The following is a 7,447-nucleotide window of genomic DNA, read 5'->3' as shown; positions in this document are numbered from 1 at the left end:
TGGAGACCACCGGCGGGGCGGGGCTTCTCGCGTATCCGTGGAGACCACGGGCAGGGCGGGGCGGGGCGGGGCTTCTCGCGTATCCGTGGAGACCACCGGCGGGGCGGGGCAGGGCGGGGAGCCGGACGTGACGTTTGTGGCAGCCATCTTGGTGAGGGAGACGGTACGTTTTGTACTACGAGGTTCAAAGCAGCCCATCTTTGTCAGGGAAGATGTGTAAATAAAAGGGGGGGGGGGGGGGGTGAGAAATGTGACGTCACATGAAAATGCGCAACTTTAAATAAACATACAACACGTTCTACTTAATTAAATAGACTTTTTAATAAATGTTATATCCTACAACATCAGAGCGCAGCGCCACATTAAATACGCACTACAATGACAATAGTTTAAAGCGATTTGAAGCATTTTTTTGGGGGGGGGGGGGGGCAGAGCTTTGTGACGTCATATTTGAGGTGGGGGGGTCTGACTTTTTGTGACGCCGTGTGACGAAGGGGGGGGGGGGTCAAAAATCGTCCAAAATCGTGTGACGTCATTTATGGACGGCCCCTAACTACAGGGATATTATTTTTTATACATTAAAATATACATACATATTATTTTTTATATATAAAAAAATAACTATTATTTTCTTATACGTAAAAAAATAATTTATTTTAGCTGAAACACTGCAACAAAATTTGTATCGACAGTCATTTTGATGGTGTCACCGTAGCGCTGCGGAAATGATCTCAATTGAACGGCGAGCTCGGGGTGATGATGATGATGCTGCTGCTGCTGCACAGAGAGAGACGAGACAGGGAGAAAAAAGAAGAGAGATCTTTCATCTAAAACAGCAAGCATTGAAGACAAAAAACTTTAAGAAACGAAATGATGAACAAAGCAAAGTGGCGACGACACTGACATCTTCTTGTTTCGATTTAAAGCTTCTTTCGTGACTGCAGGGATTCATCTTCTTGGCTCTTTCGGTAAAGTCACGTAGAATGGAAATAAAAAATATTCAGACCTCTGTCTTCTCGACAGACCTGTTCTCCACCTGCGGACGGCCGCTTGCGTTGTGGCTGAAACGTCGTGAGAATTATTAAATGTTTTATTTTTATTATTTTATTATTTCCTTCTACGTGACTTTACCGAAAGAACCAATAAGACATCTTCTTGTTATTTCCTCCGATCGTAAAAATTTTTTTTAAAGACATGGCGGAGAGCATCGCTCTGGCATTGCTGTTGGGCGAGTTCGTATCGGACGGCAGCGACGTCGATTGATGGGCGCCTCTGTCGAGCTGGCGTCCGTCTCGAACGTGGCTCTGACAATAGCGGCGGTGGTGGTGGTGGCAGACCGAGAGGCTCACGATGATGATGATGGGAGCCACCCTGGCCGAGCGCACACGTCGTACTCGGGAGCCACCTTCAGAGATTTCTACCGGGTGGAGCGTTCGACGTTCCAGGTCCGGACCCTATACGCGGTGGTCACGGGCAGATCGTTGTGGTGCTTCGATGGCCGCGCGGAGGGGGTGCGATTGTTGTTAGTTTTTTTGTTGGTGATATGTCCGGCAGAGGGGTGGTCAACACATGACAACAATCAACAATGTAAAGAAAAGTTATGCATTTTTTTGTTTAATGAAAAATCTTATCTTTACGTTGTTTTTTTTTGTGTTTTTTGTTGACATGTTCTGCATGGGGATGGTCAACAAATGACAACAATCAATACAAAGAAAAGTTATGCATTTTTTGTTTAATGAAAAATCTTTCTTTACGTTGTTTTTTTGTGTTTTTTGTTGACATGTTCTGCATGGGGATGATCAACAAATGACAACAATTAATACAAAGAAAAGTTATGCATTTTTTTGTTTAATGAAAAATCTTATCTTTACGTTGTTTTTTTGTGTTTTTTGTTGACATGTTCTGCATGGGGATGATCAACAAATGACAACAATTAATACAAAGAAAAGTTATGTATTTTTTGTTTAATGAAAATCTTATCTTTACGTTGTTTTTTTGTGTTTTTTGTTGACATGTTCTGCATGGGGATGGTCACAAATGACAACAATTAATACAAAGAAAAGTTATGTATTTTTTGTTTAATGAAAAATCTTATCTTTACGTTGTTTTTTTGTGTTTTTTGTTGACATGTTCTGCATGGGGATGATCAACAAATGACAACAATTAATACAAGAAAAGTTATGTATTTTTTTGTTTAATGAAAAATCTTATCTTTACGTTGTTTTTTTGTGTTTTTTGTTGACACATGTTCTGCATGGGATGATCAACAATGACAACAATTAATACAAAGAAAGTTATGTATTTTTTTGTTTAATGAAAAATCTTATCTTTACGTGTTTTTTTGTGTTTTTTGTTGACATGTTCTGCATGGGGATGATCAACAAATGACAACAATTAATACAAAGAAAAGTTATGCATTTTTTTGTTTAATGAAAAATCTTATCTTTACGTTGTTTTTTTGTGTTTTTTGTTGACATGTTCTGCATGGGGATGATCAACAAATGACAACAATTAATACAAAGAAAAGTTATGTATTTTTTTGTTTAATGAAAAATCTTATCTTTACGTTGTTTTTTGTGTTTTTTGTTGACATGTTCTGCATGGGGATGATCAACAAATGACAACAATTAATACAAAGAAAAGTTATGTATTTTTTTGTTTAATGAAAAATCTTATCTTTACGTTGTTTTTTTGTGTTTTTTGTTGACATGTTCTGCATGGGGATGATCAACAAATGACAACAATTAATACAAAGAAAAGTTATGCTTTTTTTGTTTAATGAAAAATCTTATCTTTACGTTGTTTTTTGTGTTTTTTGTTGACATGTTCTGCATGGGGATGATCAACAAATGACAACAATTAATACAAAGAAAGTTATGTATTTTTTTGTTTAATGAAAAATCTTATCTTTACGTTGTTTTTTTGTGTTTTTGTTGACATGTCTGCATGGGGATGGTCAACAAATGACAACAATTAATACAAAGAAAAGTTATGTATTTTTTTTGTTTAATGAAAATCTTATCTTTACGTTGTTTTTTTGTGTTTTTGTTGACATGTTCTGCATGGGGATGATCAACAATGACAACAATTAATACAAAGAAAAGTTATGTATTTTTTGTTTAATGAAAAATCTTATCTTTACGTTGTTTTTTTGTGTTTTTTGTTGACATGTTCTGCATGGGGATGGTCAACAAATGACAACAATTAATACAAAGAAAAGTTATGTTTTTTTGTTTAATGAAAAATCTTATCTTTACGTTGTTTTTTTGTGTTTTTTGTTGACATGTTCTGCATGGGGATGGTCAACAAATGACAACAATTAATACAAGAAAAGTTATGTATTTTTTGTTTAATGAAAAATCTTATCTTTACGTTGTTTTTTGTGTTTTTTGTTGACATGTTCTGCATGGGGATGGTCAACAAATGACAACAATTAATACAAAGAAAAGTTATGCTTTTTTTGTTTAATGAAAAATCTTTTCTGTACGTTGTTTTTTTTGTTCGTTGTTAGTTTTTTTGTTGACAGATGTCCTGCATGGGGATGATCAACAAATGAAACAATCAACAATACAAAGAAAAGTTATGCATTTTTTTTGTTTAAAGAAAAATATTTTCTTTACGTTTTTTTGTGTTGGTTGTTAGTTTTTTTGTTGACATGTTCTGCATGGGGATGATCAACAAATGACAATATAAAGAAAAGTTATGCATTTTTTTGTTTAAAGAAAAATCTTTTCTTTATGTAGTTTTTTGTGTTTGTGTTACTTTTTGTTGACATGTCCAGCATGGGGATGATCAACAAATGACAACAACCAACCAATACAAAGAAAAGTTATGTGTTTTTTTAAAAGAAAAATCTTTTCTGTACGTTGTTTTTTTGTGTTCGTTGTTAGTTTAATGTTGACATGTCCTGCATGGGGATGATCAACAAATGACAACAACCAACAATACAAAGAAAAGTTATGCATTTTTTTGTTTAATGAAAATTCGTTTTTAAGTCTGCTCAGCTGCACGCGGATGGCTTCGACGGACGAACATTTTACGAATATTAAGTATCGAGATTTGTTTCACAATTTTTAAGGGCCCACCCCACCCCCGCTTCCTCTTTGTTGTGTGTACATTGTGTGGAACTTCTTTCGCACCGTACGTTTCCAACCGTGCTCATCGGAGGTGCAGTGTGTAGTCTGAGTTGTGTAGTCTATGGGCAGTATTGAGTCTATGGGCAGTGTTGAGTCTATGGGCAGTGTTGAGTCTATGGGCAGTGTTGGGTCTATGGTGCAGTGTTGAGTCTATGGGCAGTGTTGAGTCTATGGGCAGTGTTGAGTCTATGGGCAGTGTTGGGTCTATGGTGCAGTGTTGAGCTATGGGCAGTGTTGAGTCTATGGTGCAGTGTTGAGTCTATGGGTAGTGTTGAGTCTATGGTGCAGTGTTGGGTCTATGGTGCAGTGTTGAGTCTATGGGCAGTGTTGAGTCTATGGTGCAGTGTTGAGTCTATGGGTAGTGTTGAGTCTATGGGCAGTGTTGAGTCTATGGTGCAGTGTTGGGTCTATGGTGCAGTGTTGAGTCTATGGGTAGTGTTGAGTCTATGGTGCAGTGTTGAGTCTATGGGTAGTGTTGGTCTATGGGTAGTGTTGAGTCTATGGGCAGTGTTGAGTCTATGGGCAGTGTTGAGTCTATGGGCAGTGTTGAGTCTATGGGCAGTGTTGAGTCTATGGGCAGTGTTGAGTCTATGGGCAGTGTGGAGTCTATGGGCAGTGTTGAGTCTATGGGTAGTGTTGAGTCTATGGGCAGTGTTGAGTCTATGGGTGGTGTTGAGTCTATGGGTGGTGTTGAGTCTATGGGTAGTGTTGAGTCTATGGGTAGTGTTGAGTCTATGGGCAGTGTTAGTATATGGGCAGTGTTGAGTCTATGGGTAGTGTTGAGTCTATGGGCAGTGTTGAGTATATGGGCAGTGTTGAGTCTATGGGCAGTGTTAGTCTATGTGTAGTGTTGAGTCTATGGGCAGTGTTGAGTCTATGGGCAGTGCTGAGTCTATGGCAGTGCTGAGTCTATGGGCAGTGCTGAGTCTATGGGCAGTGTTGAGTCTATGGGCAGTGTTGAGTCTATGGGCAGTGTTGAGTCTATGGTGCAGTGTTGAGTCTATGGGCAGTGTTGAGTCTATGGGTAGTGTTGAGTTTATGGGCAGTGTTGAGTCTATGGGCAGTGTTGAGTCTATGGGCAGTGTTGAGTCTATGGGCAGTGTTGAGTCTATGGGCAGTGTTGAGTCTATGGGCAGTGTTGAGTCTATGGGCAGTGTTGAGTCTATGGGCAGTGTTGAGTCTATGGGCAGTGTTGAGTCTATGGGCAGTGTTGAGTCTATGGGCAGTGTTGAGTCTATGGGCAGTGTTGAGTCTATGGGCAGTGTTGAGTCTATGGGTAGTGTTGAGTCTATGGGTAGTGTTGAGTCTATGGGCAGTGTTGAGTCTATGGGCAGTGTTGAGTCTATGGGCAGTGTTGAGTCTATGGGTAGTGTTGAGTCTATGGGCAGTGTTGAGTCTATGGTGCAGTGTTGAGTCTATGGGCAGTGTTGAGTCTATGGGCAGTGTTGAGTCTATGGGCAGTGTTGAGTCTATGGGCAGTGTTGAGTCTATGGGCAGTGTTGAGTCTAAGGTGCAGTGTTGAGTCTATGGGCAGTGTTGAGTCTATGGGTAGTGTTGAGTTTATGGGCAGTGTTGAGTCTATAGGCAGTGTTGAGTCTATGGTGCAGTGTTGAGTCTATGGGCAGTGTTGAGTTTATGGGCAGTGTTGAGTCTATGGGTAGTGTTGAGTATATGGGCAGTGTTGAGTCTATGGGTAGTGTTGAGTCTATGGGTAGTGTTGAGTCTATGGTGCAGTGTTGAGTCTATGGGCAGTGTTGAGTCTATGGGCAGTGTTTAGTCTATGGGCAGTGTTGAGTCTATGGGTAGTGTTGAGTCTATGGGTAGTGCTGAGTCTATGAGCAGTGTTGAGTCTATGGGCAGTGTTGAGTCTATGGGCAGTGTTGAGTCTATGGGCAGTGTTGAGTCTATGGGCAGTGTTTAGTCTATGGGCAGTGTTGAGTTTATGGGTAGTGTTGAGTCTATGGGTAGTGCTGAGTCTATGGGCAGTGTTGAGTCTATGGACAGTGTTGAGTCTATGGGTAGTGTTGAGTCTATGTGCAGCGTTGAGTCTATGGGCAGTGTTGAGTCTATGGGCAGTGCTGAGTCTATGGGCAGGTTGAGTGTATGGGTAGTGTTAGTCTATGTGCAGGTTGAGTCTATGGGCAGTATTTAGTTTATGGGCAGTGTTGAGTCTATGGGGAGTGTTGAGTCTATGTGCAGTGTTGAGTCTATGGGCAGTGTTGAGTCTATGTGCAGTGTTGAGTCTATGGGCAGTGTTAGTCTATGTGCAGTGTAGTCTATGGGCAGTGTTAGTCTATGTGCAGTGTAGTCTATGGGCAGTGTTAGTCTATGGGCAGTATGTACGTATGCTAATCGTTGGTGCGAGGCGATGCTTGTATCTGCACCTATGCAACTACATGGTTAGGGTTGAACAGCCTGGGTTAATATTAAGAATACTGTATAGCAATGCGACTGAAAATTAAAGAGTTGGCCGTGAGCGGGAATCAAACTCGGGTCGCCGGGTTCGTAACACAGCGCATGAACCGCTATACTACCACATACGTACAAAACAAACACAGATCCCCTTCACAAACTATTGGGGCAAGTGCTGTTAGCGAGTAGCACCTATGAAGGCCGGAACGGCACACGAGGGGTGTCGGTGGCGAGCACCACGCCCGACCGCCTTTGTCTCCTTCGTGGCGATGTTTACACACCGCCAGGTACTCATTTGAGGCTGAGTCGACCTAGGGGAGGCCAAGGACCGGTTCAGATAATCGTCACTGGTATTGGCCGTGAGCGGTAAATCGAACTCGGGTCGCCGGGTTCGCAGCGCGCTAACCGCTGCGCCACCGCTCCCCACTGCACAAACACACCCACCCGTACCTTGAATAACCTTTGAAATGATCTTGTGTTTTGTAAAGATTTTCCACTCGTATCGCCGTTACGATAACCCAAGGCCGTAGCCATGGAGTCAACATTGGGGGGGACCAAATCTCCCTGGGCCCCCCCCCCCCCAGAAAAAAAATCTAAATGAAAAAACTAATTTCCTGCCGAAAATATGAAAAAAATTCACTAACACATAGGATGGACTTTTAATTTACTTTTTTACAATAATGTCTAATAGTGTATTGTATTACATTGCTCTGTTTTATTTTTTACCTTTTATTTTTTCATTGTATGTAAATGGCAGAGATAGGAATTAATAAAGTACAACCATAACCACAATCAAATTAACAGAAATCTATTGATAGCAATATACTGGGTGTGACATTTTGAGCATATTGAAAATTGGGGGGGGATGCCCCACCCCCAATTTCTATAATAATTACGGC

This window comes from Lethenteron reissneri, chromosome 67, assembly GCF_015708825.2.
Source record: "Lethenteron reissneri isolate LAM-NWPU_2019-01 chromosome 67, ASM1570882v1, whole genome shotgun sequence".
NCBI classification, from domain to species: Eukaryota; Metazoa; Chordata; class Hyperoartia; order Petromyzontiformes; family Petromyzontidae; genus Lethenteron; species Lethenteron reissneri.
Note: the sequence above shows the minus strand (reverse complement) of the source record.